At 59.2% G+C, this 25,633-nt stretch overlaps 53 non-coding genes and 1 pseudogene across 53 annotated transcripts; all 54 read right to left on the minus strand.

Moving 5' to 3' along the window:
- Nucleotides 1-291: 291 nt before the first annotated feature.
- LOC148786510 (5S ribosomal RNA) lies at nt 292-410 on the minus strand. The gene has a single exon (XR_016062673.1). It is a non-coding gene; the product is annotated as a 5S ribosomal RNA (ribosomal RNA).
- Nucleotides 411-765: 355 nt separating this feature from the next.
- LOC148786511 (5S ribosomal RNA) lies at nt 766-884 on the minus strand. The gene has a single exon (XR_016062674.1). It is a non-coding gene; the product is annotated as a 5S ribosomal RNA (ribosomal RNA).
- Nucleotides 885-1,239: 355 nt separating this feature from the next.
- On the minus strand, nt 1,240-1,358 carry LOC148786512 (5S ribosomal RNA). The gene has a single exon (XR_016062675.1). It is a non-coding gene; the product is annotated as a 5S ribosomal RNA (ribosomal RNA).
- Nucleotides 1,359-1,713: 355 nt separating this feature from the next.
- LOC148786513 (5S ribosomal RNA) lies at nt 1,714-1,832 on the minus strand. Its single transcript, XR_016062677.1, has one exon. It is a non-coding gene; the product is annotated as a 5S ribosomal RNA (ribosomal RNA).
- Nucleotides 1,833-2,187: 355 nt separating this feature from the next.
- On the minus strand, nt 2,188-2,306 carry LOC148786514 (5S ribosomal RNA). The gene has a single exon (XR_016062678.1). It is a non-coding gene; the product is annotated as a 5S ribosomal RNA (ribosomal RNA).
- A 355-nt stretch (nt 2,307-2,661) lies between these two features.
- LOC148786515 (5S ribosomal RNA) lies at nt 2,662-2,780 on the minus strand. Its single transcript, XR_016062679.1, has one exon. It is a non-coding gene; the product is annotated as a 5S ribosomal RNA (ribosomal RNA).
- A 355-nt stretch (nt 2,781-3,135) lies between these two features.
- Nucleotides 3,136-3,299, minus strand: LOC148786516 (5S ribosomal RNA; annotated as a pseudogene).
- Nucleotides 3,300-3,654: 355 nt separating this feature from the next.
- LOC148786517 (5S ribosomal RNA) lies at nt 3,655-3,773 on the minus strand. The gene has a single exon (XR_016062162.1). It is a non-coding gene; the product is annotated as a 5S ribosomal RNA (ribosomal RNA).
- Nucleotides 3,774-4,128: 355 nt separating this feature from the next.
- On the minus strand, nt 4,129-4,247 carry LOC148786518 (5S ribosomal RNA). The gene has a single exon (XR_016061808.1). It is a non-coding gene; the product is annotated as a 5S ribosomal RNA (ribosomal RNA).
- A 355-nt stretch (nt 4,248-4,602) lies between these two features.
- Nucleotides 4,603-4,721, minus strand: LOC148786519 (5S ribosomal RNA). The gene has a single exon (XR_016061809.1). It is a non-coding gene; the product is annotated as a 5S ribosomal RNA (ribosomal RNA).
- Nucleotides 4,722-5,076: 355 nt separating this feature from the next.
- LOC148786520 (5S ribosomal RNA) lies at nt 5,077-5,195 on the minus strand. The gene has a single exon (XR_016061810.1). It is a non-coding gene; the product is annotated as a 5S ribosomal RNA (ribosomal RNA).
- A 355-nt stretch (nt 5,196-5,550) lies between these two features.
- LOC148786521 (5S ribosomal RNA) lies at nt 5,551-5,669 on the minus strand. Its single transcript, XR_016068408.1, has one exon. It is a non-coding gene; the product is annotated as a 5S ribosomal RNA (ribosomal RNA).
- A 355-nt stretch (nt 5,670-6,024) lies between these two features.
- On the minus strand, nt 6,025-6,143 carry LOC148786522 (5S ribosomal RNA). The gene has a single exon (XR_016062680.1). It is a non-coding gene; the product is annotated as a 5S ribosomal RNA (ribosomal RNA).
- A 355-nt stretch (nt 6,144-6,498) lies between these two features.
- On the minus strand, nt 6,499-6,617 carry LOC148786523 (5S ribosomal RNA). The gene has a single exon (XR_016062681.1). It is a non-coding gene; the product is annotated as a 5S ribosomal RNA (ribosomal RNA).
- A 355-nt stretch (nt 6,618-6,972) lies between these two features.
- On the minus strand, nt 6,973-7,091 carry LOC148786524 (5S ribosomal RNA). The gene has a single exon (XR_016062682.1). It is a non-coding gene; the product is annotated as a 5S ribosomal RNA (ribosomal RNA).
- A 355-nt stretch (nt 7,092-7,446) lies between these two features.
- On the minus strand, nt 7,447-7,565 carry LOC148786525 (5S ribosomal RNA). Its single transcript, XR_016062684.1, has one exon. It is a non-coding gene; the product is annotated as a 5S ribosomal RNA (ribosomal RNA).
- Nucleotides 7,566-7,920: 355 nt separating this feature from the next.
- Nucleotides 7,921-8,039, minus strand: LOC148786526 (5S ribosomal RNA). Its single transcript, XR_016062685.1, has one exon. It is a non-coding gene; the product is annotated as a 5S ribosomal RNA (ribosomal RNA).
- A 355-nt stretch (nt 8,040-8,394) lies between these two features.
- Nucleotides 8,395-8,513, minus strand: LOC148786527 (5S ribosomal RNA). Its single transcript, XR_016061811.1, has one exon. It is a non-coding gene; the product is annotated as a 5S ribosomal RNA (ribosomal RNA).
- Nucleotides 8,514-8,868: 355 nt separating this feature from the next.
- Nucleotides 8,869-8,987, minus strand: LOC148786528 (5S ribosomal RNA). Its single transcript, XR_016068420.1, has one exon. It is a non-coding gene; the product is annotated as a 5S ribosomal RNA (ribosomal RNA).
- Nucleotides 8,988-9,342: 355 nt separating this feature from the next.
- LOC148786529 (5S ribosomal RNA) lies at nt 9,343-9,461 on the minus strand. Its single transcript, XR_016061813.1, has one exon. It is a non-coding gene; the product is annotated as a 5S ribosomal RNA (ribosomal RNA).
- Nucleotides 9,462-9,816: 355 nt separating this feature from the next.
- LOC148786530 (5S ribosomal RNA) lies at nt 9,817-9,935 on the minus strand. Its single transcript, XR_016062686.1, has one exon. It is a non-coding gene; the product is annotated as a 5S ribosomal RNA (ribosomal RNA).
- Nucleotides 9,936-10,290: 355 nt separating this feature from the next.
- On the minus strand, nt 10,291-10,409 carry LOC148786531 (5S ribosomal RNA). Its single transcript, XR_016062688.1, has one exon. It is a non-coding gene; the product is annotated as a 5S ribosomal RNA (ribosomal RNA).
- Nucleotides 10,410-10,764: 355 nt separating this feature from the next.
- On the minus strand, nt 10,765-10,883 carry LOC148786532 (5S ribosomal RNA). Its single transcript, XR_016068410.1, has one exon. It is a non-coding gene; the product is annotated as a 5S ribosomal RNA (ribosomal RNA).
- A 355-nt stretch (nt 10,884-11,238) lies between these two features.
- On the minus strand, nt 11,239-11,357 carry LOC148786533 (5S ribosomal RNA). Its single transcript, XR_016062689.1, has one exon. It is a non-coding gene; the product is annotated as a 5S ribosomal RNA (ribosomal RNA).
- A 355-nt stretch (nt 11,358-11,712) lies between these two features.
- On the minus strand, nt 11,713-11,831 carry LOC148786534 (5S ribosomal RNA). Its single transcript, XR_016068156.1, has one exon. It is a non-coding gene; the product is annotated as a 5S ribosomal RNA (ribosomal RNA).
- Nucleotides 11,832-12,186: 355 nt separating this feature from the next.
- On the minus strand, nt 12,187-12,305 carry LOC148786535 (5S ribosomal RNA). Its single transcript, XR_016068339.1, has one exon. It is a non-coding gene; the product is annotated as a 5S ribosomal RNA (ribosomal RNA).
- A 355-nt stretch (nt 12,306-12,660) lies between these two features.
- On the minus strand, nt 12,661-12,779 carry LOC148786536 (5S ribosomal RNA). Its single transcript, XR_016068032.1, has one exon. It is a non-coding gene; the product is annotated as a 5S ribosomal RNA (ribosomal RNA).
- A 355-nt stretch (nt 12,780-13,134) lies between these two features.
- Nucleotides 13,135-13,253, minus strand: LOC148786537 (5S ribosomal RNA). Its single transcript, XR_016068340.1, has one exon. It is a non-coding gene; the product is annotated as a 5S ribosomal RNA (ribosomal RNA).
- Nucleotides 13,254-13,608: 355 nt separating this feature from the next.
- LOC148786538 (5S ribosomal RNA) lies at nt 13,609-13,727 on the minus strand. The gene has a single exon (XR_016068033.1). It is a non-coding gene; the product is annotated as a 5S ribosomal RNA (ribosomal RNA).
- Nucleotides 13,728-14,082: 355 nt separating this feature from the next.
- Nucleotides 14,083-14,201, minus strand: LOC148786539 (5S ribosomal RNA). The gene has a single exon (XR_016062332.1). It is a non-coding gene; the product is annotated as a 5S ribosomal RNA (ribosomal RNA).
- A 355-nt stretch (nt 14,202-14,556) lies between these two features.
- Nucleotides 14,557-14,675, minus strand: LOC148786540 (5S ribosomal RNA). The gene has a single exon (XR_016062074.1). It is a non-coding gene; the product is annotated as a 5S ribosomal RNA (ribosomal RNA).
- Nucleotides 14,676-15,030: 355 nt separating this feature from the next.
- LOC148786541 (5S ribosomal RNA) lies at nt 15,031-15,149 on the minus strand. The gene has a single exon (XR_016068411.1). It is a non-coding gene; the product is annotated as a 5S ribosomal RNA (ribosomal RNA).
- A 355-nt stretch (nt 15,150-15,504) lies between these two features.
- LOC148786542 (5S ribosomal RNA) lies at nt 15,505-15,623 on the minus strand. The gene has a single exon (XR_016061844.1). It is a non-coding gene; the product is annotated as a 5S ribosomal RNA (ribosomal RNA).
- Nucleotides 15,624-15,978: 355 nt separating this feature from the next.
- On the minus strand, nt 15,979-16,097 carry LOC148786543 (5S ribosomal RNA). Its single transcript, XR_016068034.1, has one exon. It is a non-coding gene; the product is annotated as a 5S ribosomal RNA (ribosomal RNA).
- Nucleotides 16,098-16,452: 355 nt separating this feature from the next.
- Nucleotides 16,453-16,571, minus strand: LOC148786544 (5S ribosomal RNA). Its single transcript, XR_016062193.1, has one exon. It is a non-coding gene; the product is annotated as a 5S ribosomal RNA (ribosomal RNA).
- A 355-nt stretch (nt 16,572-16,926) lies between these two features.
- Nucleotides 16,927-17,045, minus strand: LOC148786545 (5S ribosomal RNA). Its single transcript, XR_016061781.1, has one exon. It is a non-coding gene; the product is annotated as a 5S ribosomal RNA (ribosomal RNA).
- Nucleotides 17,046-17,401: 356 nt separating this feature from the next.
- Nucleotides 17,402-17,520, minus strand: LOC148786546 (5S ribosomal RNA). The gene has a single exon (XR_016062184.1). It is a non-coding gene; the product is annotated as a 5S ribosomal RNA (ribosomal RNA).
- A 355-nt stretch (nt 17,521-17,875) lies between these two features.
- Nucleotides 17,876-17,994, minus strand: LOC148786547 (5S ribosomal RNA). The gene has a single exon (XR_016062267.1). It is a non-coding gene; the product is annotated as a 5S ribosomal RNA (ribosomal RNA).
- A 355-nt stretch (nt 17,995-18,349) lies between these two features.
- LOC148786548 (5S ribosomal RNA) lies at nt 18,350-18,468 on the minus strand. The gene has a single exon (XR_016068035.1). It is a non-coding gene; the product is annotated as a 5S ribosomal RNA (ribosomal RNA).
- Nucleotides 18,469-18,823: 355 nt separating this feature from the next.
- Nucleotides 18,824-18,942, minus strand: LOC148786549 (5S ribosomal RNA). Its single transcript, XR_016062141.1, has one exon. It is a non-coding gene; the product is annotated as a 5S ribosomal RNA (ribosomal RNA).
- A 355-nt stretch (nt 18,943-19,297) lies between these two features.
- On the minus strand, nt 19,298-19,416 carry LOC148786550 (5S ribosomal RNA). The gene has a single exon (XR_016068149.1). It is a non-coding gene; the product is annotated as a 5S ribosomal RNA (ribosomal RNA).
- A 355-nt stretch (nt 19,417-19,771) lies between these two features.
- LOC148786551 (5S ribosomal RNA) lies at nt 19,772-19,890 on the minus strand. Its single transcript, XR_016068036.1, has one exon. It is a non-coding gene; the product is annotated as a 5S ribosomal RNA (ribosomal RNA).
- Nucleotides 19,891-20,245: 355 nt separating this feature from the next.
- Nucleotides 20,246-20,364, minus strand: LOC148786552 (5S ribosomal RNA). Its single transcript, XR_016062268.1, has one exon. It is a non-coding gene; the product is annotated as a 5S ribosomal RNA (ribosomal RNA).
- A 355-nt stretch (nt 20,365-20,719) lies between these two features.
- LOC148786553 (5S ribosomal RNA) lies at nt 20,720-20,838 on the minus strand. The gene has a single exon (XR_016068038.1). It is a non-coding gene; the product is annotated as a 5S ribosomal RNA (ribosomal RNA).
- A 355-nt stretch (nt 20,839-21,193) lies between these two features.
- Nucleotides 21,194-21,312, minus strand: LOC148786554 (5S ribosomal RNA). Its single transcript, XR_016062142.1, has one exon. It is a non-coding gene; the product is annotated as a 5S ribosomal RNA (ribosomal RNA).
- A 355-nt stretch (nt 21,313-21,667) lies between these two features.
- On the minus strand, nt 21,668-21,786 carry LOC148786555 (5S ribosomal RNA). The gene has a single exon (XR_016068150.1). It is a non-coding gene; the product is annotated as a 5S ribosomal RNA (ribosomal RNA).
- A 355-nt stretch (nt 21,787-22,141) lies between these two features.
- LOC148786556 (5S ribosomal RNA) lies at nt 22,142-22,260 on the minus strand. The gene has a single exon (XR_016068039.1). It is a non-coding gene; the product is annotated as a 5S ribosomal RNA (ribosomal RNA).
- Nucleotides 22,261-22,615: 355 nt separating this feature from the next.
- LOC148786557 (5S ribosomal RNA) lies at nt 22,616-22,734 on the minus strand. Its single transcript, XR_016062228.1, has one exon. It is a non-coding gene; the product is annotated as a 5S ribosomal RNA (ribosomal RNA).
- A 355-nt stretch (nt 22,735-23,089) lies between these two features.
- Nucleotides 23,090-23,208, minus strand: LOC148786558 (5S ribosomal RNA). Its single transcript, XR_016068151.1, has one exon. It is a non-coding gene; the product is annotated as a 5S ribosomal RNA (ribosomal RNA).
- A 355-nt stretch (nt 23,209-23,563) lies between these two features.
- On the minus strand, nt 23,564-23,682 carry LOC148786559 (5S ribosomal RNA). Its single transcript, XR_016062143.1, has one exon. It is a non-coding gene; the product is annotated as a 5S ribosomal RNA (ribosomal RNA).
- Nucleotides 23,683-24,037: 355 nt separating this feature from the next.
- On the minus strand, nt 24,038-24,156 carry LOC148786560 (5S ribosomal RNA). The gene has a single exon (XR_016068040.1). It is a non-coding gene; the product is annotated as a 5S ribosomal RNA (ribosomal RNA).
- Nucleotides 24,157-24,511: 355 nt separating this feature from the next.
- LOC148786561 (5S ribosomal RNA) lies at nt 24,512-24,630 on the minus strand. The gene has a single exon (XR_016068152.1). It is a non-coding gene; the product is annotated as a 5S ribosomal RNA (ribosomal RNA).
- A 355-nt stretch (nt 24,631-24,985) lies between these two features.
- On the minus strand, nt 24,986-25,104 carry LOC148786562 (5S ribosomal RNA). Its single transcript, XR_016062144.1, has one exon. It is a non-coding gene; the product is annotated as a 5S ribosomal RNA (ribosomal RNA).
- Nucleotides 25,105-25,459: 355 nt separating this feature from the next.
- LOC148786563 (5S ribosomal RNA) lies at nt 25,460-25,578 on the minus strand. Its single transcript, XR_016068041.1, has one exon. It is a non-coding gene; the product is annotated as a 5S ribosomal RNA (ribosomal RNA).
- Between the last annotated feature and the right edge of the window lie 55 nt (nt 25,579-25,633).

Consider the following 25,633-nt stretch of genomic DNA (forward strand, 5'->3'; position numbering starts at 1 on the left):
CTTCCGGGGGGCGTAACTTTGCGCACTGGTGGAGCCACGCCGCGAGCAGCCTATGCACGCGAAGCTCGCCGCGAGCTCCACGACGTGGACAGCTGGGCTTGCCCCGTTGTGCCACATTTCGTGGCCCAAATTTCGCCGTTTTCGGTGGATTCCGGCGCGTTTTCGATCGTTGGCCGCATTCGTGATGAGTCGGCCGTGGGGTCTCAGGGGGAGATATACAGGGGTTGGGGTGTGCGGAACGGTCGAGAAAAAGCAGGAAGCTGGACGGGTCGGAGGAGCATTTCGCAAAAAGGGGTGCAACACGAGGACTTCCCAGGGGGTCACCCATCCTAGTACTACTCTCGCCCAAGCACGCTTAACTTCGGAGTTCTGATGGGATCCGGTGCATTAGTGCTGGTATGATCGCACCCGCTGAGATATGCGCGCTTTAACCTTTTATGCTCTAGCAGCGGAGCGACAGGTGGGACGTCGAATCTTCCGGGGGGCGTAACTTTGCGCACTGGTGGAGCCACGCCGCGAGCAGCCTATGCACGCGAAGCTCGCCGCGAGCTCCACGACGTGGACAGCTGGGCTTGCCCCGTTGTGCCACATTTCGTGGCCCAAATTTCGCCGTTTTCGGTGGATTCCGGCGCGTTTTCGATCGTTGGCCGCATTCGTGATGAGTCGGCCGTGGGGTCTCAGGGGGAGATATACAGGGGTTGGGGTGTGCGGAACGGTCGAGAAAAAGCAGGAAGCTGGACGGGTCGGAGGAGCATTTCGCAAAAAGGGGTGCAACACGAGGACTTCCCAGGGGGTCACCCATCCTAGTACTACTCTCGCCCAAGCACGCTTAACTTCGGAGTTCTGATGGGATCCGGTGCATTAGTGCTGGTATGATCGCACCCGCTGAGATATGCGCGCTTTAACCTTTTATGCTCTAGCAGCGGAGCGACAGGTGGGACGTCGAATCTTCCGGGGGGCGTAACTTTGCGCACTGGTGGAGCCACGCCGCGAGCAGCCTATGCACGCGAAGCTCGCCGCGAGCTCCACGACGTGGACAGCTGGGCTTGCCCCGTTGTGCCACATTTCGTGGCCCAAATTTCGCCGTTTTCGGTGGATTCCGGCGCGTTTTCGATCGTTGGCCGCATTCGTGATGAGTCGGCCGTGGGGTCTCAGGGGGAGATATACAGGGGTTGGGGTGTGCGGAACGGTCGAGAAAAAGCAGGAAGCTGGACGGGTCGGAGGAGCATTTCGCAAAAAGGGGTGCAACACGAGGACTTCCCAGGGGGTCACCCATCCTAGTACTACTCTCGCCCAAGCACGCTTAACTTCGGAGTTCTGATGGGATCCGGTGCATTAGTGCTGGTATGATCGCACCCGCTGAGATATGCGCGCTTTAACCTTTTATGCTCTAGCAGCGGAGCGACAGGTGGGACGTCGAATCTTCCGGGGGGCGTAACTTTGCGCACTGGTGGAGCCACGCCGCGAGCAGCCTATGCACGCGAAGCTCGCCGCGAGCTCCACGACGTGGACAGCTGGGCTTGCCCCGTTGTGCCACATTTCGTGGCCCAAATTTCGCCGTTTTCGGTGGATTCCGGCGCGTTTTCGATCGTTGGCCGCATTCGTGATGAGTCGGCCGTGGGGTCTCAGGGGGAGATATACAGGGGTTGGGGTGTGCGGAACGGTCGAGAAAAAGCAGGAAGCTGGACGGGTCGGAGGAGCATTTCGCAAAAAGGGGTGCAACACGAGGACTTCCCAGGGGGTCACCCATCCTAGTACTACTCTCGCCCAAGCACGCTTAACTTCGGAGTTCTGATGGGATCCGGTGCATTAGTGCTGGTATGATCGCACCCGCTGAGATATGCGCGCTTTAACCTTTTATGCTCTAGCAGCGGAGCGACAGGTGGGACGTCGAATCTTCCGGGGGGCGTAACTTTGCGCACTGGTGGAGCCACGCCGCGAGCAGCCTATGCACGCGAAGCTCGCCGCGAGCTCCACGATGTGGACAGCTGGGCTTGCCCCGTTGTGCCACATTTCGTGGCCCAAATTTCGCCGTTTTCGGTGGATTCCGGCGCGTTTTCGATCGTTGGCCGCATTCGTGATGAGTCGGCCGTGGGGTCTCAGGGGGAGATATACAGGGGTTGGGGTGTGCGGAACGGTCGAGAAAAAGCAGGAAGCTGGACGGGTCGGAGGAGCATTTCGCAAAAAGGGGTGCAACACGAGGACTTCCCAGGGGGTCACCCATCCTAGTACTACTCTCGCCCAAGCACGCTTAACTTCGGAGTTCTGATGGGATCCGGTGCATTAGTGCTGGTATGATCGCACCCGCTGAGATATGCGCGCTTTAACCTTTTATGCTCTAGCAGCGGAGCGACAGGTGGGACGTCGAATCTTCCGGGGGGCGTAACTTTGCGCACTGGTGGAGCCACGCCGCGAGCAGCCTATGCACGCGAAGCTCGCCGCGAGCTCCACGACGTGGACAGCTGGGCTTGCCCCGTTGTGCCACATTTCAGGGCCCAAATTTCGCCGTTTTCGGTGGATTCCGGCGCGTTTTCGATCGTTGGCCGCATTCGTGATGAGTCGGCCGTGGGGTCTCAGGGGGAGATATACAGGGGTTGGGGTGTGCGGAACGGTCGAGAAAAAGCAGGAAGCTGGACGGGTCGGAGGAGCATTTCGCAAAAAGGGGTGCAACACGAGGACTTCCCAGGGGGTCACCCATCCTAGTACTACTCTCGCCCAAGCACGCTTAACTTCGGAGTTCTGATGGGATCCGGTGCATTAGTGCTGGTATGATCGCACCCGCTGAGATATGCGCGCTTTAACCTTTTATGCTCTAGCAGCGGAGCGACAGGTGGGACGTCGAATCTTCCGGGGGGCGTAACTTTGCGCACTGGTGGAGCCACGCCGCGAGCAGCCTATGCACGCGAAGCTCGCCGCGAGCTCCACGACGTGGACAGCTGGGCTTGCCCCGTTGTGCCACATTTCGTGGCCCAAATTTCGCCGTTTTCGGTGGATTCCGGCGCGTTTTCGATCGTTGGCCGCATTCGTGATGAGTCGGCCGTGGGGTCTCAGGGGGAGATATACAGGGGTTGGGGTGTGCGGAACGGTCGAGAAAAAGCAGGAAGCTGGACGGGTCGGAGGAGCATTTCGCAAAAAGGGGTGCAACACGAGGACTTCCCAGGGGGTCACCCATCCTAGTACTACTCTCGCCCAAGCACGCTTAACTTCGGAGTGACCCCCTAGTACTACTCTCGCCCAAGCACGCTTAACTTCGGAGTTCTGATGGGATCCGGTGCATTAGTGCTGGTATGATCGCACCCGCTGAGATATGCGCGCTTTAACCTTTTATGCTCTAGCAGCGGAGCGACAGGTGGGACGTCGAATCTTCCGGGGGGCGTAACTTTGCGCACTGGTGGAGCCACGCCGCGAGCAGCCTATGCACACGAAGCTCGCCGCGAGCTCCACGACGTGGACAGCTGGGCTTGCCCCGTTGTGCCACATTTCGTGGCCCAAATTTCGCCGTTTTCGGTGGATTCCGGCGCGTTTTCGATCGTTGGCCGCATTCGTGATGAGTCGGCCGTGGGGTCTCAGGGGGAGATATACAGGGGTTGGGGTGTGCGGAACGGTCGAGAAAAAGCAGGGAGCTGGACGGGTCGGAGGAGCATTTCGCAAAAAGTGGTGCAACACGAGGACTTCCCAGGGGGTCACCCATCCTAGTACTACTCTCGCCCAAGCGCGCTTAACTTCGGAGTTCTGATGGGATCCGGTGCATTAGTGCTGGTATGATCGCACCCGCTGAGATATGCGCGCTTTAACCTTTTATGCTCTAGCAGCGGAGCGACAGGTGGGACGTCGAATCTTCCGGGGGGCGTAACTTTGCGCACTGGTGGAGCCACGCCGCGAGCAGCCTATGCACGCGAAGCTCGCCGCGAGCTCCACGACGTGGACAGCTGGGCTTGCCCCGTTGTGCCACATTTCGTGGCCCAAATTTCGCCGTTTTCGGTGGATTCCGGCGCGTTTTCGATCGTTGGCCGCATTCGTGATGAGTCGGCCGTGGGGTCTCAGGGGGAGATATACAGGGGTTGGGGTGTGCGGAACGGTCGAGAAAAAGCAGGAAGCTGGACGGGTCGGAGGAGCATTTCGCAAAAAGGGGTGCAACACGAGGACTTCCCAGGGGGTCACCCATCCTAGTACTACTCTCGCCCAAGCGCGCTTAACTTCGGAGTTCTGATGGGATCCGGTGCATTAGTGCTGGTATGATCGCACCCGCTGAGATATGCGCGCTTTAACCTTTCATGCTCTAGCAGCGGAGCGACAGGTGGGACGTCGAATCTTCCGGGGGGCGTAACTTTGCGCACTGGTGGAGCCACGCCGCGAGCAGCCTATGCACGCGAAGCTCGCCGCGAGCTCCACGACGTGGACAGCTGGGCTTGCCCCGTTGTGCCACATTTCGTGGCCCAAATTTCGCCGTTTTCGGTGGATTCCGGCGCGTTTTCGATCGTTGGCCGCATTCGTGATGAGTCGGCCGTGGGGTCTCAGGGGGAGATATACAGGGGTTGGGGTGTGCGGAACGGTCGAGAAAAAGCAGGAAGCTGGACGGGTCGGAGGAGCATTTCGCAAAAAGGGGTGCAACACGAGGACTTCCCAGGGGGTCACCCATCCTAGTACTACTCTCGCCCAAGCGCGCTTAACTTCGGAGTTCTGATGGGATCCGGTGCATTAGTGCTGGTATGATCGCACCCGCTGAGATATGCGCGCTTTAACCTTTTATGCTCTAGCAGCGGAGCGACAGGTGGGACGTCGAATCTTCCGGGGGGCGTAACTTTGCGCACTGGTGGAGCCACGCCGCGAGCAGCCTATGCACGCGAAGCTCGCCGCGAGCTCCACGACGTGGACAGCTGGGCTTGCCCCGTTGTGCCACATTTCGTGGCCCAAATTTCGCCGTTTTCGGTGGATTCCGGCGCGTTTTCGATCGTTGGCCGCATTCGTGATGAGTCGGCCGTGGGGTCTCAGGGGGAGATATACAGGGGTTGGGGTGTGCGGAACGGTCGAGAAAAAGCAGGAAGCTGGACGGGTCGGAGGAGCATTTCGCAAAAAGGGGTGCAACACGAGGACTTCCCAGGGGGTCACCCATCCTAGTACTACTCTCGCCCAAGCGCGCTTAACTTCGGAGTTCTGATGGGATCCGGTGCATTAGTGCTGGTATGATCGCACCCGCTGAGATATGCGCGCTTTAACCTTTCATGCTCTAGCAGCGGAGCGACAGGTGGGACGTCGAATCTTCCGGGGGGCGTAACTTTGCGCACTGGTGGAGCCACGCCGCGAGCAGCCTATGCACGCGAAGCTCGCCGCGAGCTCCACGACGTGGACAGCTGGGCTTGCCCCGTTGTGCCACATTTCGTGGCCCAAATTTCGCCGTTTTCGGTGGATTCCGGCGCGTTTTCGATCGTTGGCCGCATTCGTGATGAGTCGGCCGTGGGGTCTCAGGGGGAGATATACAGGGGTTGGGGTGTGCGGAACGGTCGAGAAAAAGCAGGGAGCTGGACGGGTCGGAGGAGCATTTCGCAAAAAGGGGTGCAACACGAGGACTTCCCAGGGGGTCACCCATCCTAGTACTACTCTCGCCCAAACACGCTTAACTTCGGAGTTCTGATGGGATCCGGTGCATTAGTGCTGGTATGATCGCACCCGCTGAGATATGCGCGCTTTAACCTTTTATGCTCTAGCAGCGGAGCGACAGGTGGGACGTCGAATCTTCCGGGGGGCGTAACTTTGCGCACTGGTGGAGCCACGCCGCGAGCAGCCTATGCACGCGAAGCTCGCCGCGAGCTCCACGACGTGGACAGCTGGGCTTGCCCCGTTGTGCCACATTTCGTGGCCCAAATTTCGCCGTTTTCGGTGGATTCCGGCGCGTTTTCGATCGTTGGCCGCATTCGTGATGAGTCGGCCGTGGGGTCTCAGGGGGAGATATACAGGGGTTGGGGTGTGCGGAACGGTCGAGAAAAAATAGGAAGCTGGACGGGTCGGAGGAGCATTTCGCAAAAAGGGGTGCAACACGAGGACTTCCCAGGGGGTCACCCATCCTAGTACTACTCTCGCCCAAGCACGCTTAACTTCGGAGTTCTGATGGGATCCGGTGCATTAGTGCTGGTATGATCGCACCCGCTGAGATATGCGCGCTTTAACCTTTTATGCTCTAGCAGCGGAGCGACAGGTGGGACGTCGAATCTTCCGGGGGGCGTAACTTTGCGCACTGGTGGAGCCACGCCGCGAGCAGCCTATGCACGCGAAGCTCGCCGCGAGCTCCACGACGTGGACAGCTGGGCTTGCCCCGTTGTGCCACATTTCGTGGCCCAAATTTCGCCGTTTTCGGTGGATTCCGGCGCGTTTTCGATCGTTGGCCGCATCCGTGATGAGTCGGCCGTGGGGTCTCAGGGGGAGATATACAGGGGTTGGGGTGTGCGGAACGGTCGAGAAAAAGCAGGGAGCTGGACGGGTCGGAGGAGCATTTCGCAAAAAGGGGTGCAACACGAGGACTTCCCAGGGGGTCACCCATCCTAGTACTACTCTCGCCCAAGCACGCTTAACTTCGGAGTTCTGATGGGATCCGGTGCATTAGTGCTGGTATGATCGCACCCGCTGAGATATGCGCGCTTTAACCTTTTATGCTCTAGCAGCGGAGCGACAGGTGGGACGTCGAATCTTCCGGGGGGCGTAACTTTGCGCACTGGTGGAGCCACGCCGCGAGCAGCCTATGCACGCGAAGCTCGCCGCGAGCTCCACGACGTGGACAGCTGGGCTTGCCCCGTTGTGCCACATTTCGTGGCCCAAATTTCGCCGTTTTCGGTGGATTCCGGCGCGTTTTCGATCGTTGGCCGCATTCGTGATGAGTCGGCCGTGGGGTCTCAGGGGGAGATATACAGGGGTTGGGGTGTGCGGAACGGTCGAGAAAAAGCAGGAAGCTGGACGGGTCGGAGGAGCATTTCGCAAAAAGGGGTGCAACACGAGGACTTCCCAGGGGGTCACCCATCCTAGTACTACTCTCGCCCAAGCACGCTTAACTTCGGAGTTCTGATGGGATCCGGTGCATTAGTGCTGGTATGATCGCACCCGCTGAGATATGCGCGCTTTAACCTTTTATGCTCTAGCAGCGGAGCGACAGGTGGGACGTCGAATCTTCCGGGGGGCGTAACTTTGCGCACTGGTGGAGCCACGCCGCGAGCAGCCTATGCACGCGAAGCTCGCCGCGAGCTCCACGACGTGGACAGCTGGGCTTGCCCCGTTGTGCCACATTTCGTGGCCCAAATTTCGCCGTTTTCGGTGGATTCCGGCGCGTTTTCGATCGTTGGCCGCATTCGTGATGAGTCGGCCGTGGGGTCTCAGGGGGAGATATACAGGGGTTGGGGTGTGCGGAACGGTCGAGAAAAAGCAGGAAGCTGGACGGGTCGGAGGAGCATTTCGCAAAAAGGGGTGCAACACGAGGACTTCCCAGGGGGTCACCCATCCTAGTACTACTCTCGCCCAAGCACGCTTAACTTCGGAGTTCTGATGGGATCCGGTGCATTAGTGCTGGTATGATCGCACCCGCTGAGATATGCGCGCTTTAACCTTTTATGCTCTAGCAGCGGAGCGACAGGTGGGACGTCGAATCTTCCGGGGGGCGTAACTTTGCGCACTGGTGGAGCCACGCCGCGAGCAGCCTATGCACGCGAAGCTCGCCGCGAGCTCCACGACGTGGACAGCTGGGCTTGCCCCGTTGTGCCACATTTCGTGGCCCAAATTTCGCCGTTTTCGGTGGATTCCGGCGCGTTTTCGATCGTTGGCCGCATTCGTGATGAGTCGGCCGTGGGGTCTCAGGGGGAGATATACAGGGGTTGGGGTGTGCGGAACGGTCGAGAAAAAGCAGGAAGCTGGACGGGTCGGAGGAGCATTTCGCAAAAAGGGGTGCAACACGAGGACTTCCCAGGGGGTCACCCATCCTAGTACTACTCTCGCCCAAGCACGCTTAACTTCGGAGTTCTGATGGGATCCGGTGCATTAGTGCTGGTATGATCGCACCCGCTGAGATATGCGCGCTTTAACCTTTTATGCTCTAGCAGCGGAGCGACAGGTGGGACGTCGAATCTTCCGGGGGGCGTAACTTTGCGCACTGGTGGAGCCACACCGCGAGCAGCCTATGCACGCGAAGCTCGCCGCGAGCTCCACGACGTGGACAGCTGGGCTTGCCCCGTTGTGCCACATTTCGTGGCCCAAATTTCGCCGTTTTCGGTGGATTCCGGCGCGTTTTCGATCGTTGGCCGCATTCGTGATGAGTCGGCCGTGGGGTCTCAGGGGGAGATATACAGGGGTTGGGGTGTGCGGAACGGTCGAGAAAAAGCAGGAAGCTGGACGGGTCGGAGGAGCATTTCGCAAAAAGGGGTGCAACACGAGGACTTCCCAGGGGGTCACCCATCCTAGTACTACTCTCGCCCAAGCGCGCTTAACTTCGGAGTTCTGATGGGATCCGGTGCATTAGTGCTGGTATGATCGCACCCGCTGAGATATGCGCGCTTTAACCTTTCATGCTCTAGCAGCGGAGCGACAGGTGGGACGTCGAATCTTCCGGGGGGCGTAACTTTGCGCACTGGTGGAGCCACGCCGCGAGCAGCCTATGCACGCGAAGCTCGCCGCGAGCTCCACGACGTGGACAGCTGGGCTTGCCCCGTTGTGCCACATTTCGTGGCCCAAATTTCGCCGTTTTCGGTGGATTCCGGCGCGTTTTCGATCGTTGGCCGCATTCGTGATGAGTCGGCCGTGGGGTCTCAGGGGGAGATATACAGGGGTTGGGGTGTGCGGAACGGTCGAGAAAAAGCAGGGAGTTGGACGGGTCGGAGGAGCATTTCGCAAAAAGGGGTGCAACACGAGGACTTCCCAGGGGGTCACCCATCCTAGTACTACTCTCGCCCAAGCACGCTTAACTTCAGAGTTCTGATGGGATCCGGTGCATTAGTGCTGGTATGATCGCACCCGCTGAGATATGCGCGCTTTAACCTTTTATGCTCTAGCAGCGGAGCGACAGGTGGGACGTCGAATCTTCCGGGGGGCGTAACTTTGCGCACTGGTGGAGCCACGCCGCGAGCAGCCTATGCACGCGAAGCTCGCCGCGAGCTCCACGACGTGGACAGCTGGGCTTGCCCCGTTGTGCCACATTTCGTGGCCCAAATTTCGCCGTTTTCGGTGGATTCCGGCGCGTTTTCGATCGTTGGCCGCATTCGTGATGAGTCGGCCGTGGGGTCTCAGGGGGAGATATACAGGGGTTGGGGTGTGCGGAACGGTCGAGAAAAAGCAGGAAGCTGGACGGGTCGGAGGAGCATTTCGCAAAAAGGGGTGCAACACGAGGACTTCCCAGGGGGTCACCCATCCTAGTACTACTCTCGCCCAAGCGCGCTTAACTTCGGAGTTCTGATGGGATCCGGTGCATTAGTGCTGGTATGATCGCACCCGCTGAGATATGCGCGCTTTAACCTTTCATGCTCTAGCAGCGGAGCGACAGGTGGGACGTCGAATCTTCCGGGGGGCGTAACTTTGCGCACTGGTGGAGCCACGCCGCGAGCAGCCTATGCACGCGAAGCTCGCCGCGAGCTCCACGACGTGGACAGCTGGGCTTGCCCCGTTGTGCCACATTTCGTGGCCCAAATTTCGCCGTTTTCGGTGGATTCCGGCGCGTTTTCGATCGTTGGCCGCATTCGTGATGAGTCGGCCGTGGGGTCTCAGGGGGAGATATACAGGGGTTGGGGTGTGCGGAACGGTCGAGAAAAAGCAGGGAGTTGGACGGGTCGGAGGAGCATTTCGCAAAAAGGGGTGCAACACGAGGACTTCCCAGGGGGTCACCCATCCTAGTACTACTCTCGCCCAAGCACGCTTAACTTCGGAGTTCTGATGGGATCCGGTGCATTAGTGCTGGTATGATCGCACCCGCTGAGATATGCGCGCTTTAACCTTTTATGCTCTAGCAGCGGAGCGACAGGTGGGACGTCGAATCTTCCGGGGGGCGTAACTTTGCGCACTGGTGGAGCCACGCCGCGAGCAGCCTATGCACGCGAAGCTCGCCGCGAGCTCCACGACGTGGACAGCTGGGCTTGCCCCGTTGTGCCACATTTCGTGGCCCAAATTTCGCCGTTTTCGGTGGATTCCGGCGCGTTTTCGATCGTTGGCCGCATTCGTGATGAGTCGGCCGTGGGGTCTCAGGGGGAGATATACAGGGGTTGGGGTGTGCGGAACGGTCGAGAAAAAGCAGGAAGCTGGACGGGTCGGAGGAGCATTTCGCAAAAAGGGGTGCAACACGAGGACTTCCCAGGGGGTCACCCATCCTAGTACTACTCTCGCCCAAGCACGCTTAACTTCGGAGTTCTGATGGGATCCGGTGCATTAGTGCTGGTATGATCGCACCCGCTGAGATATGCGCGCTTTAACCTTTTATGCTCTAGCAGCGGAGCGACAGGTGGGACGTCGAATCTTCCGGGGGGCGTAACTTTGCGCACTGGTGGAGCCACGCCGCGAGCAGCCTATGCACGCGAAGCTCGCCGCGAGCTCCACGACGTGGACAGCTGGGCTTGCCCCGTTGTGCCACATTTCGTGGCCCAAATTTCGCCGTTTTCGGTGGATTCCGGCGCGTTTTCGATCGTTGGCCGCATTCGTGATGAGTCGGCCGTGGGGTCTCAGGGGGAGATATACGTGGGTTGGGGTGTGCGGAACGGTCGAGAAAAAGCAGGAAGCTGGACGGGTCGGAGGAGCATTTCGCAAAAAGGGGTGCAACACGAGGACTTCCCAGGCGGTCACCCATCCTAGTACTACTCTCGCCCAAACACGCTTAACTTCGGAGTTCTGATGGGATCCGGTGCATTAGTGCTGGTATGATCGCACCCGCTGAGATATGCGCGCTTTAACCTTTTATGCTCTAGCAGCGGAGCGACAGGTGGGACGTCGAATCTTCCGGGGGGCGTAACTTTGCGCACTGGTGGAGCCACGCCGCGAGCAGCCTATGCACGCGAAGCTCGCCGCGAGCTCCACGACGTGGACAGCTGGGCTTGCCCCGTTGTGCCACATTTCGTGGCCCAAATTTCGCCGTTTTCGGTGGATTCCGGCGCGTTTTCGATCGTTGGCCGCATTCGTGATGAGTCGGCCGTGGGGTCTCAGGGGGAGATATACGGGGGTTGGGGTGTGCGGAACGGTCGAGAAAAAGCAGGAAGCTGGACGGGTCGGAGGAGCATTTCGCAAAAAGGGGTGCAACACGAGGACTTCCCAGGGGGTCACCCATCCTAGTACTACTCTCGCCCAAGCACGCTTAACTTCGGAGTTCTGATGGGATCCGGTGCATTAGTGCTGGTATGATCGCACCCGCTGAGATATGCGCGCTTTAACCTTTTATGCTCTAGCAGCGGAGCGACAGGTGGGACGTCGAATCTTCCGGGGGGCGTAACTTTGCGCACTGGTGGAGCCACGCCGCGAGCAGCCTATGCACGCGAAGCTCGCCGCGAGCTCCACGACGTGGACAGCTGGGCTTGCCCCGTTGTGCCACATTTCGTGGCCCAAATTTCGCCGTTTTCGGTGGATTCCGGCGCGTTTTCGATCGTTGGCCGCATTCGTGATGAGTCGGCCGTGGGGTCTCAGGGGGAGATATACAGGGGTTGGGGTGTGCGGAACGGTCGAGAAAAAGCAGGGAGCTGGACGGGTCGGAGGAGCATTTCGCAAAAAGGGGTGCAACACGAGGACTTCCCAGGGGGTCACCCATCCTAGTACTACTCTCGCCCAAGCACACTTAACTTCGGAGTTCTGATGGGATCCGGTGCATTAGTGCTGGTATGATCGCACCCGCTGAGATATGCGCGCTTTAACCTTTTACGCTCTAGCAGCGGAGCGACAGGTGGGACGTCGAATCTTCCGGGGGGCGTAACTTTGCGCACTGGTGGAGCCACGCCGCGAGCAGCCTATGCACGCGAAGCTCGCCGCGAGCTCCACGACGTGGACAGCTGGGCTTGCCCCGTTGTGCCACATTTCGTGGCCCAAATTTCGCCGTTTTCGGTGGATTCCGGCGCGTTTTCGATCGTTGGCCGCATTCGTGATGAGTCGGCCGTGGGGTCTCAGGGGGAGATATACAGGGGTTGGGGTGTGCGGAACGGTCGAGAAAAAGCAGGAAGCTGGACGGGTCGGAGGAGCATTTCGCAAAAAGGGGTGCAACACGAGGACTTCCCAGGGGGTCACCCATCCTAGTACTACTCTCGCCCAAGCACGCTTGACTTCGGAGTTCTGATGGGATCCGGTGCATTAGTGCTGGTATGATCGCACCCGCTGAGATATGCGCGCTTTAACCTTTTATGCTCTAGCAGCGGAGCGACAGGTGGGACGTCGAATCTTCCGGGGGGCGTAACTTTGCGCACTGGTGGAGCCACGCCGCGAGCAGCCTATGCACGCGAAGCTCGCCGCGAGCTCCACGACGTGGACAGCTGGGCTTGCCCCGTTGTGCCACATTTCGTGGCCCAAATTTCGCCGTTTTCGGTGGATTCCGGCGCGTTTTCGATCGTTGGCCGCATTCGTGATGAGTCGGCCGTGGGGTCTCAGGGGGAGATATACAGGGGTTGGGGTGTGCGGAACGGTCGAGAAAAAGCAGGAAGCTGGACGGGTCGGAGGAGCATTTCGCAAAAAGGGGTGCAACACGAGGACTTCCCAGGGGGTCACCCATCCTAGTACTACTCTCGCCCAAGCACGCTTAACTTCGGAGTTCTGATGGGATCCGGTGCATTAGTGCTGGTATGATCGCACCCGCTGAGATATGCGCGCTTTAACCTTTTACGCTCTAGCAGCGGAGCGACAGGTGGGACGTCGAATCTTCTGGGGGGCGTAACTTTGCGCACTGGTGGAGCCACGCCGCGAGCAGCCTATGCACGCGAAGCTCGCCGCGAGCTCCACGACGTGGACAGCTGGGCTTGCCCCGTTGTGCCACATTTCGTGGCCCAAATTTCGCCGTTTTCGGTGGATTCCGGCGCGTTTTCGATCGTTGGCCGCATTCGTGATGAGTCGGCCGTGGGGTCTCAGGGGGAGATATACAGGGGTTGGGGTGTGCGGAACGGTCGAGAAAAAGCAGGAAGCTGGACGGGTCGGAGGAGCATTTCGCAAAAAGGGGTGCAACACGAGGACTTCCCAGGGGGTCACCCATCCTAGTACTACTCTCGCCCAAGCACGCTTGACTTCGGAGTTCTGATGGGATCCGGTGCATTAGTGCTGGTATGATCGCACCCGCTGAGATATGCGCGCTTTAACCTTTTATGCTCTAGCAGCGGAGCGACAGGTGGGACGTCGAATCTTCCGGGGGGCGTAACTTTGCGCACTGGTGGAGCCACGCCGCGAGCAGCCTATGCACGCGAAGCTCGCCGCGAGCTCCACGACGTGGACAGCTGGGCTTGCCCCGTTGTGCCACATTTCGTGGCCCAAATTTCGCCGTTTTCGGTGGATTCCGGCGCGTTTTCGATCGTTGGCCGCATTCGTGATGAGTCGGCCGTGGGGTCTCAGGGGGAGATATACAGGGGTTGGGGTGTGCGGAACGGTCGAGAAAAAGCAGGAAGCTGGACGGGTCGGAGGAGCATTTCGCAAAAAGGGGTGCAACACGAGGACTTCCCAGGGGGTCACCCATCCTAGTACTACTCTCGCCCAAGCACGCTTAACTTCGGAGTTCTGATGGGATCCGGTGCATTAGTGCTGGTATGATCGCACCCGCTGAGATATGCGCGCTTTAACCTTTTATGCTCTAGCAGCGGAGCGACAGGTGGGACGTCGAATCTTCCGGGGGGCGTAACTTTGCGCACTGGTGGAGCCACGCCGCGAGCAGCCTATGCACGCGAAGCTCGCCGCGAGCTCCACGACGTGGACAGCTGGGCTTGCCCCGTTGTGCCACATTTCGTGGCCCAAATTTCGCCGTTTTCGGTGGATTCCGGCGCGTTTTCGATCGTTGGCCGCATTCGTGATGAGTCGGCCGTGGGGTCTCAGGGGGAGATATACAGGGGTTGGGGTGTGCGGAACGGTCGAGAAAAAGCAGGAAGCTGGACGGGTCGGAGGAGCATTTCGCAAAAAGGGGTGCAACACGAGGACTTCCCAGGGGGTCACCCATCCTAGTACTACTCTCGCCCAAGCACTCTTAACTTCGGAGTTCTGATGGGATCCGGTGCATTAGTGCTGGTATGATCGCACCCGCTGAGATATGCGCGCTTTAACCTTTTATGCTCTAGCAGCGGAGCGACAGGTGGGACGTCGAATCTTCCGGGGGGCGTAACTTTGCGCACTGGTGGAGCCACGCCGCGAGCAGCCTATGCACGCGAAGCTCGCCGCGAGCTCCACGACGTGGACAGCTGGGCTTGCCCCGTTGTGCAACATTTCGTGGCCCAAATTTCGCCGTTTTCGGTGGATTCCGGCGCGTTTTCGATCGTTGGCCGCATTCGTGATGAGTCGGCCGTGGGGTCTCAGGGGGAGATATACAGGGGTTGGAGTGTGCGGAACGGTCGAGAAAAAGCAGGAAGCTGGACGGGTCGGAGGAGCATTTCGCAAAAAGGGGTGCAACACGAGGACTTCCCAGGGGGTCACCCATCCTAGTACTACTCTCGCCCAAGCACGCTTAAGTTCGGAGTTCTGATGGGATCCGGTGCATTAGTGCTGGTATGATCGCACCCGCTGAGATATGCGCGCTTTAACCTTTTATGCTCTAGCAGCGGAGCGACAGGTGGGACGTTGAATCTTCCGGGGGGCGTAACTTTGCGCACTGGTGGAGCCACGCCGCGAGCAGCCTATGCACGCGAAGCTCGCCGCGAGCTCCACGACGTGGACAGCTGGGCTTGCCCCGTTGTGCCACATTTCGTGGCCCAAATTTCGCCGTTTTCGGTGGATTCCGGCGCGTTTTCGATCGTTGGTCGCATTCGTGATGAGTCGGCCGTGGGGTCTCAGGGGGAGATATACAGGGGTTGGGGTGTGCGGAACGGTCGAGAAAAAGCAGGAAGCTGGACGGGTCGGAGGAGCATTTCGCAAAAAGGGGTGCAACACGAAGACTTCCCAGGGGGTCACCCATCCTAGTACTACTCTCGCCCAAGCACGCTTAACTTCGGAGTTCTGATGGGATCCGGTGCATTAGTGCTGGTATGATCGCACCCGCTGAGATATGCGCGCTTTAACCTTTTATGCTCTAGCAGCGGAGCGACAGGTGGGACGTCGAATCTTCCGGGGGGCGTAACTTTGCGCACTGGTGGAGCCACGCCGCGAGCAGCCTATGCACGCGAAGCTCGCCGCGAGCTCCACGACGTGGACAGCTGGGCTTGCCCCGTTGTGCCACATTTCGTGGCCCAAATTTCGCCGTTTTCGGTGGATTCCGGCGCGTTTTCGATCGTTGGCCGCATTCGTGATGAGTCGGCCGTGGGGTCTCAGGGGGAGATATACAGGGGTTGGGGTGTGCGGAACGGTCGAGAAAAAGCAGGAAGCTGGACGGGTCGGAGGAGCATTTCGCAAAAAGGGGTGCAACACGAGGACTTCCAAGGGGGTCACCCATCCTAGTACTACTCTCGCCCAAGCACGCTTAACTTCGGAGTTCTGATGGGATCCGGTGCATTAGTGCTGGTATGATCGCACCCGCTGAGATATGCGCGCTTTAACCTTTTATGCTCTAGCAGCGGAGCGACAGGTGGGACGTCGAATCTTCCGGGGGGCGTAACTTTGCGCACTGGTGGAGCCACGCCGCGAGCAGCCTATGCACACGAAGCTCGCCGCGAGCTCCACGACGTGGACAGCTGGGCTTGCCCCGTTGTGCCACATTTCGTGGCCCAAATTTCGCCGTTTTCGGTGGATTCCGGCGCGTTTTCGATCGTTGGCCGCATTCGTGAAGAGTCGACCGTGGGGTCTCAGGGGGAGATATACAGGGGTTGGGGTGTGCGGAACGGTCGAGAAAAAGCAGGAAGCTGGACGGGTCGGAGGAGCATTTCGCAAAAAGGGGTGCAACACGAGGACTTCCCAGGGGGTCACCCATCCTAGTACTACTCTCGCCCAAGCACGCTTAACTTCGGAGTTCTGATGGGATCCGGTGCATTAGTGCTGGTATGATCGCACCCGCTGAGATATGCGCGCTTTAACCTTTTATGCTCTAGCAGCGGAGCGACAGGTGGGACGTCGAATCTTCCGGGGGGCGTAACTTTGCGCACTGGTGGAGCCACGCCGCGAGCAGCCTATGCACGCGAAGCTCGCCGCGAGCTCCACGACGTGGACAGCTGGGCCTTCCCCGTTGTGCCACATTTCGTGGCCCAAATTTCGCCGTTTTCGGTGGATTCCGGCGCGTTTTCGATCGTTGGCCGCATTCGTGATGAGTCGGCCGTGGGGTCTCAGGGGGAGATATACAGGGGTTGGGGTGTGCGGAACGGTCGAGAAAAAGCAGGAAGCTGGACGGGTCGGAGGAGCATTTCGCAAAAAGGGGTGCAACACAAGGACTTCCCAGGGGGTCACCCATCCTAGTACTACTCTCGCCCAAGCACGCTTAACTTCGGAGTTCTGATGGGATTCGGTGCATTAGTGCTGGTATGATCGCACCCGCTGAGATATGCGCGCTTTAACCTTTTATGCTCTAGCAGCGGAGCGACAGGTGGGACGTCGAATCTTCCGGGGGGCGTAACTTTGCGCACTGGTGGAGCCACGCCGCGAGCAGCCTATGCACGCGAAGCTCGCCGCGAGCTCCACGACGTGGACAGCTGGGCTTGCCCCGTTGTGCCACATTTCGTGGCCCAAATTTTGCCGTTTTCGGTGGATTCCGGCGCGTTTTCGATCGTTGGCCGCATTCGTGATGAGTCGGCCGTGGGGTCTCAGGGGGAGATATACAGGGGTTGGGGTGTGCGGAACGGTCGAGAAAAAGCAGGAAGCTGGACGGGTCGGAGGAGCATTTCGCAAAAAGGGGTGCAACACGAGGACTTCCTAGGGGGTCACCCATCCTAGTACTACTCTCGCCCAAGCACGCTTAACTTCGGAGTTCTGATGGGATCCGGTGCATTAGTGCTGGTATGATCGCACCCGCTGAGATATGCGCGCTTTAACCTTTTATGCTCTAGCAGCGGAGCGACAGGTGGGACGTCGAATCTTCCGGGGGGGCGTAACTTTGCGCACTGGTGGAGCCACGCCGCGAGCAGCCTATGCACGCGAAGCTCGCCGCGAGCTCCACGACGTGGACAGCTGGGCTTGCCCCGTTGTGCCACATTTCGTGGCCCAAATTTCGCCGTTTTCGGTGGATTTCGGCGCGTTTTCGATCGTTGGCCGCATTCGTGATGAGTCGGCCGTGGGGTCTCAGGGGGAGATATACAGGGGTTGGGGTGTGCGGAACGGTCGAGAAAAAGCAGGAAGCTGGACGGGTCGGAGGAGCATTTCGCAAAAAGGGGTGCAACACGAGTACTTCCCAGGGCGTCACCCATCCTAGTACTACTCTCGCCCAAGCACGCTTAACTTCGGAGTTCTGATGGGATCCGGTGCATTAGTGCTGGTATGATCGCACCCGTTGAGATATGCGCGCTTTAACCTTTTATGCTCTAGCAGCGGAGCGACAGGTGGGACGTCGAATCTTCCGGGGGGCGTAACTTTGCGCACTGGTGGAGCCACGCCGCGAGCAGCCTATGCACGCGAAGCTCGCCGCGAGCTCCACGACGTGGACAGCTGGGCTTGCCCCGTTGTGCCACATTTCGTGGCCCAAATTTCGCCGTTTTCGGTGGATTCCGGCGCGTTTTCGATCGTTGGCCGCATTCGTGATGAGTCGGCCGTGGGGTCTCAGGGGGAGATATACAGGGGTTGGGGTGTGCGGAACGGTCGAGAAAAAGCAGGAAGCTGGACGGGTCGGAGGAGCATTTCGCAAAAAGGGGTGCAACACGAGGACTTCCCAGGGCGTCACCCATCCTAGTACTACTCTCGCCCAAGCACGCTTAACTTCGGAGTTCTGATTGGATCCGGTGCATTAGTGCTGGTATGATCGCACCTGCTGAGATATGCGCGCTTTAACCTTTTATGCTCTAGCAGCGGAGCGACAGGTGGGACGTCGAATCTTCCGGGGGGCGTAACTTTGCGCACTGGTGGAGCCACGCCGCGAGCAGCCTATGCACGCGAAGCTCGCCGCGAGCTCCACGACGTGGACAGCTGGGCTTGCCCCGTTGTGCCACATTTCGTGGCCCAAATTTCGCCGTTTTCGGTGGATTCCGGCGCGTTTTCGATCGTTGGCCGCATTCGTGATGAGTCGGCCGTGGGGTCTCAGGGGGAGATATACAGGGGTTGGGGTGTGCGGAACGGTCGAGAAAAAGCAGGAAGCTGGACGGGTCGGAGGAGCATTTCGCAAAAAGGGGTGCAACACGAGGACTTCCCAGGGGGTCACCCATCCTAGTACTACTCTCGCCCAAGCACGCTTAACTTCGGAGTTCTGATGGGATCCGGTGCATTAGTGCTGGTATGATCGCACCCGCTGAGATATGCGCGCTTTAACCTTTTATGCTCTAGCAGCGGAGCGACAGGTGGGACGTCGAATCTTCCGGGGGGCGTAACTTTGCGCACTGGTGGAGCCACGCCGCGAGCAGCCTATGCACGCGAAGCTCGCCGCGAGCTCCACGACGTGGACAGCTGGGCTTGCCCCGTTGTGCCACATTTCGTGGCCCAAATTTCGCCGTTTTCGGTGGATTCCGGCGAGTTTTCGATCGTTGGCCGCATTCGTGATGAGTCGGCCGTGGGGTCTCAGGGGGAGATATACAGGGGTTGGGGTGTGCGGAACGGTCGAGAAAAAGCAGGAAGCTGGACGGGTCGGAGGAGCATTTCGCAAAAAGGGGTGCAACACGAGGACTTCCCAGGGCGTCACCCATCCTAGTACTACTCTCGCCCAAGCACGCTTAACTTCGGAGTTCTGATGGGATCCGGTGCATTAGTGCTGGTATGATCGCACCCGCTGAGATATGCGCGCTTTAACCTTTTATGCTCTAGCAGCGGAGCGACAGGTGGGACGTCGAATCTTCCGGGGGGCGTAACTTTGCGCACTGGTGGAGCCACGCCGCGAGCAGCCTATGCACGCGAAGCTCGCCGCGAGCTCCACGACGTGGACAGCTGGGCTTGCCCCGTTGTGCCACATTTCGTGGCCCAAATTTTGCCGTTTTCGGTGGATTCCGGCGCGTTTTCGATCGTTGGCCGCATTCGTGATGAGTCGGCCGTGGGGTCTCAGGGGGAGATATACAGGGGTTGGGGTGTGCGGAACGGTCGAGAAAAAGCAGGAAGCTGGACGGGTCGGAGGAGCATTTCGCAAAAAGGGGTGCAACACGAGGACTTCCCAGGGGGTCACCCATCCTAGTACTACTCTCGCCCAAGCACGCTTAACTTCGGAGTTCTGATGGGATCCGGTGCATTAGTGCTGGTATAATCGCACCCGCTGAGATATGCGCGCTTTAACCTTTTATGCTCTAGCAGCGGAGCGACAGGTGGGACGTCGAATCTTCCGGGGGGCGTAACTTTGCGCACTGGTGGAGCCACGCCGCGAGCAGCCTATGCACGCGAAGCTCGCCGCGAGCTCCACGACGTGGACAGCTGGGCTTGCCCCGTTGTGCCACATTTCGTGGCCCAAATTTCGCCGTTTTCGGTGGATTCCGGCGCGTTTTCGATCGTTGGCCGCATTCGTGATGAGTCGGCCGTGGGGTCTCAGGGGGAGATATACAGGGGTTGGGGTGTGCGGAACGGTCGAGAAAAAGCAGGAAGCTGGACGGGTCGGAGGAGCATTTCGCAAAAAGGGGTGCAACACGAGGACTTCCCAGGGGGTCACCCATCCTAGTACTACTCTCGCCCAAGCACGCTTAACTTCGGAGTTCTGATGGGATCCGGTGCATTAGTGCTGGTATGATCGCACCCGCTGAGATATGCGCGCTTTAACCTTTTATGCTCTAGCAGCGGAGCGACAGGTGGGACGTCGAATCTTCCGGGGGGCGTAACTTTGCGCACTGGTGGAGCCACGCCGCGAGCAGCCTATGCACGCGAAGCTCGCCGCGAGCTCCACGACGTGGACAGCTGGGCTTGCCCCGTTGTGCCACATTTCGTGGCCCAAATTTCGCCGTTTTCGGTGGATTCCAGCGCGTTTTCGATCGTTGGCCGCATTCGTGATGAGTCGGCCGTGGGGTCTCAGGGGGAGATATACAGGGGTTGGGGTGTGCGGAACGGTCGAGAAAAAGCAGGAAGCTGGACGGGTCGGAGGAGCATTTCGCAAAAAGGGGTGCAACACGAGGACTTCCCAGGGCGTCACCCATCCTAGTACTACTCTCGCCCAAGCACGCTTAACTTCGGAGTTCTGATTGGATCCGGTGCATTAGTGCTGGTATGATCGCACCTGCTGAGATATGCGCGCTTTAACCTTTTATGCTCTAGCAGCGGAGCGACAGGTGGGACGTCGAATCTTCCGGGGGGCGTAACTTTGCGCACTGGTGGAGCCACGCCGCGAGCAGCCTATGCACGCGAAGCTCGCCGCGAGCTCCACGACGTGGACAGCTGGGCTTGCCCCGTTGTGCCACATTTCGTGGCCCAAATTTCGCCGTTTTCGGTGGATTCCGGCGCGTTTTCGATCGTTGGCCGCATTCGTGATGAGTCGGCCGTGGGGTCTCAGGGGGAGATATACAGGGGTTGGGGTGTGCGGAACGGTCGAGAAAAAGCAGGAAGCTGGACGGGTCGGAGGAGCATTTCGCAAAAAGGGGTGCAACACGAGGACTTCCCAGGGGGTCACCCATCCTAGTACTACTCTCGCCCAAGCACGCTTAACTTCGGAGTTCTGATGGGATCCGGTGCATTAGTGCTGGTATGATCGCACCCGCTGAGATATGCGCGCTTTAACCTTTTATGCTCTAGCAGCGGAGCGACAGGTGGGACGTCGAATCTTCCGGGGGGCGTAACTTTGCGCACTGGTGGAGCCACGCCGCGAGCAGCCTATGCACGCGAAGCTCGCCGCGAGCTCCACGACGTGGACAGCTGGGCTTGCCCCGTTGTGCCACATTTCGTGGCCCAAATTTCGCCGTTTTCGGTGGATTCCGGCGAGTTTTCGATCGTTGGCCGCATTCGTGATGAGTCGGCCGTGGGGTCTCAGGGGGAGATATACAGGGGTTGGGGTGTGCGGAACGGTCGAGAAAAAGCAGGAAGCTGGACGGGTCGGAGGAGCATTTCGCAAAAAGGGGTGCAACACGAGGACTTCCCAGGGCGTCACCCATCCTAGTACTACTCTCGCCCAAGCACGCTTAACTTCGGAGTTCTGATGGGATCCGGTGCATTAGTGCTGGTATGATCGCACCCGCTGAGATATGCGCGCTTTAACCTTTTATGCTCTAGCAGCGGAGCGACAGGTGGGACGTCGAATCTTCCGGGGGGCGTAACTTTGCGCACTGGTGGAGCCACGCCGCGAGCAGCCTATGCACGCGAAGCTCGCCGCGAGCTCCACGACGTGGACAGCTGGGCTTGCCCCGTTGTGCCACATTTCGTGGCCCAAATTTTGCCGTTTTCGGTGGATTCCGGCGCGTTTTCGATCGTTGGCCGCATTCGTGATGAGTCGGCCGTGGGGTCTCAGGGGGAGATATACAGGGGTTGGGGTGTGCGGAACGGTCGAGAAAAAGCAGGAAGCTGGACGGGTCGGAGGAGCATTTCGCAAAAAGGGGTGCAACACGAGGACTTCCCAGGGGGTCACCCATCCTAGTACTACTCTCGCCCAAGCACGCTTAACTTCGGAGTTCTGATGGGATCCGGTGCATTAGTGCTGGTATAATCGCACCCGCTGAGATATGCGCGCTTTAACCTTTTATGCTCTAGCAGCGGAGCGACAGGTGGGACGTCGAATCTTCCGGGGGGCGTAACTTTGCGCACTGGTGGAGCCACGCCGCGAGCAGCCTATGCACGCGAAGCTCGCCGCGAGCTCCACGACGTGGACAGCTGGGCTTGCCCCGTTGTGCCACATTTCGTGGCCCAAATTTCGCCGTTTTCGGTGGATTCCGGCGCGTTTTCGATCGTTGGCCGCATTCGTGATGAGTCGGCCGTGGGGTCTCAGGGGGAGATATACAGGGGTTGGGGTGTGCGGAACGGTCGAGAAAAAGCAGGAAGCTGGACGGGTCGGAGGAGCATTTCGCAAAAAGGGGTGCAACACGAGGACTTCCCAGGGGGTCACCCATCCTAGTACTACTCTCGCCCAAGCACGCTTAACTTCGGAGTTCTGATGGGATCCGGTGCATTAGTGCTGGTATGATCGCACCCGCTGAGATATGCGCGCTTTAACCTTTTATGCTCTAGCAGCGGAGCGACAGGTGGGACGTCGAATCTTCCGGGGGGCGTAACTTTGCGCACTGGTGGAGCCACGCCGCGAGCAGCCTATGCACGCGAAGCTCGCCGCGAGCTCCACGACGTGGACAGCTGGGCTTGCCCCGTTGTGCCACATTTCGTGGCCCAAATTTCGCCGTTTTCGGTGGATTCCAGCGCGTTTTCGATCGTTGGCCGCATTCGTGATGAGTCGGTCGTGGGGTCTCCGGGGGAGATATACAGGGGTTGGGGTGTGCGGAACGGTCGAGAAAAAGCAGGAAGCTGGACGGGTCGGAGGAGCATTTCGCAAAAAGGGGTGCAACACGAGGACTTCCCAGGGCGTCACCCATCCTAGTACTACTCTCGCCCAAGCACGCTTAACTTCGGAGTTCTGATGGGATCCGATGCATTAGTGCTGGTATGATCGCACCCGCTGAGATATGCGCGCTTTAACCTTTTATGCTCTAGCAGCGGAGCGACAGGTGGGACGTCGAATCTTCCGGGGGGCGTAACTTTGCGCACTGGTGGAGCCACGCCGCGAGCAGCCTATGCACGCGAAGCTCGCCGCGAGCTCCACGACGTGGACAGCTGGGCTTGCCCCGTTGTGCCACATTTCGTGGCCCAAATTTTGCCGTTTTCGGTGGATTCCGGCGCGTTTTCGATCGTTGGCCGCATTCGTGATGAGTCGGCCGTGGGGTCTCAGGGGGAGATATACAGGGGTTGGGGTGTGCGGAACGGTCGAGAAAAAGCAGGAAGCTGGACGGGTCGGAGGAGCATTTCGCAAAAAGGGGTGCAACACGAGGACTTCCCAGGGGGTCACCCATCCTAGTACTACTCTCGCCCAAGCACGCTTAACTTCGGAGTTCTGATGGGATCCGGTGCATTAGTGCTGGTATAATCGCACCCGCTGAGATATGCGCGCTTTAACCTTTTATGCTCTAGCAGCGGAGCGACAGGTGGGACGTCGAATCTTCCGGGGGGCGTAACTTTGCGCACTGGTGGAGCCACGCCGCGAGCAGCCTATGCACGCGAAGCTCGCCGCGAGCTCCACGACGTGGACAGCTGGGCTTGCCCCGTTGTGCCACATTTCGTGGCCCAAATTTCGCCGTTTTCGGTGGATTCCGGCGCGTTTTCGATCGTTGGCCGCATTCGTGATGAGTCGGCCGTGGGGTCTCAGGGGGAGATATACAGGGGTTGGGGTGTGCGGAACGGTCGAGAAAAAGCAGGAAGCTGGACGGGTCGGAGGAGAATTTCGCAAAAAGGGGTGCAACACGAGGACTTCCCAGGGCGTCACCCATCCTAGTACTACTCTCGCCCAAGCACGCTTAACTTCGGAGTTCTGATGGGATCCGGTGCATTAGTGCTGGTATGATCGCACCCGCTGAGATATGCGCGCTTTATCCTTTTATGCTCTAGCAGCGGAGCGACAGGTGGGACGTCGAATCTTCCAGGGGGCGTAACTTTGCGCACGGGTGGAGCCACGCCGCGAGCAGCCTATGCACGCGAAGCTCGCCGCGAGCTCCACGACGTGGACAGCTGGGCTTGCCCCGTTGTGCCACATTTCGTGGCCCAAATTTCGCCGTTTTCGGTGGATTCCGGCGCGTTTTCGATCGTTGGCCGCATTCGTGATGAGTCGGCCGTGGGGTCTCAGGGGGAGATATACAGGGGTTGGGGTGTGCGGAACGGTCGAGAAAAAGCAGGAAGCTGGACGGGTCGGAGGAGCATTTCGCAAAAAGGGGTGCAACACGAGGACTTCCCAGGGGGTCACCCATCCTAGTACTACTCTCGCCCAAGCACGCTTAACTTCGGAGTTCTGATGGGATCCGGTGCATTAGTGCTGGTATGATCGCACCCGCTGAGATATGCGCGCTTTAACCTTTTATGCTCTAGCAGCGGAGCGACAGGTGGGACGTCGAATCTTCCGGGGGGCGTAACTTTGCGCACTGGTGGAGCCACGCCGCGAGCAGCCTATGCACGCGAAGCTCGCCGCGAGCTCCACGACGTGGACAGCTGGGCTTGCCCCGTTGTGCCACATTTCGTGGCCCAAATTTTGCCGTTTTCGGTGGATTCCGGCGCGTTTTCGATCGTTGGCCGCATTCGTGATGAGTCGGCCGTGGGGTCTCAGGGGGAGATATACAGGGGTTGGGGTGTGCGGAACGGTCGAGAAAAAGCAGGAAGCTGGACGGGTCGGAGGAGCATTTCGCAAAAAGGGGTGCAACACGAGGACTTCCCAGGGGGTCACCCATCCTAGTACTACTCTCGCCCAAGCACGCTTAACTTCGGAGTTCTGATGGGATCCGGTGCATTAGTGCTGGTATAATCGCACCCGCTGAGATATGCGCGCTTTAACCTTTTATGCTCTAGCAGTGGAGCGACAGGTGGGACGTCGAATCTTCCGGGGGGCGTAACTTTGCGCACTGGTGGAGCCACGCCGCGAGCAGCCTATGCACGCGAAGCTCGCCGCGAGCTCCACGACGTGGACAGCTGGGCTTGCCCCGTTGTGCCACATTTCGTGGCCCAAATTTCGCCGTTTTCGGTGGATTCCGGCGCGTTTTCGATCGTTGGCCGCATTCGTGATGAGTCGGCCGTGGGGTCTCAGGGGGAGATATACAGGGGTTGGGGTGTGCGGAACGGTCGAGAAAAAGCAGGAAACTGGACGGGTCGGAGGAGAATTTCGCAAAAAGGGGTGCAACACGAGGACTTCCCAGGGCGTCACCCATCCTAGTACTACTCTCGCCCAAGCACGCTTAACTTCGGAGTTCTGATGGGATCCGGTGCATTAGTGCTGGTATGATCGCACCCGCTGAGATATGCGCGCTTTATCCTTTTATGCTCTAGCAGCGGAGCGACAGGTGGGACGTCGAATCTTCCGGGGGGCGTAACTTTGCGCACGGGTGGAGCCACGCCGCGAGCAGCCTATGCACGCGAAGCTCGCCGCGAGCTCCACGACGTGGACAGCTGGGCTTGCCCCGTTGTGCCACATTTCGTGGCCCAAATTTCGCCGTTTTCGGTGGATTCCGGCGCGTTTTCGATCGTTGGCCGCATTCGTGATGAGTCGGCCGTGGGGTCTCAGGGGGAGATATACAGGGGTTGGGGTGTGCGGAACGGTCGAGAAAAAGCAGGAAGCTGGACGGGTCGGAGGAGCATTTCGCAAAAAGGGGTGCAACACGAGGACTTCCCAGGGGGTCACCCATCCTAGTACTACTCTCGCCCAAGCACGCTTAACTTCGGAGTTCTGATGGGATCCGGTGCATTAGTGCTGGTATGATCGCACCCGCTGAGATATGCGCGCTTTAACCTTTTATGCTCTAGCAGCGGAGCGACAGGTGGG

Source organism: Sesamum indicum, linkage group LG10 (assembly GCF_026168435.1).
Source record: "Sesamum indicum cultivar Baizhima isolate 11 linkage group LG10, ASM2616843v1, whole genome shotgun sequence".
Taxonomy (NCBI): Eukaryota; Viridiplantae; Streptophyta; class Magnoliopsida; order Lamiales; family Pedaliaceae; genus Sesamum; species Sesamum indicum.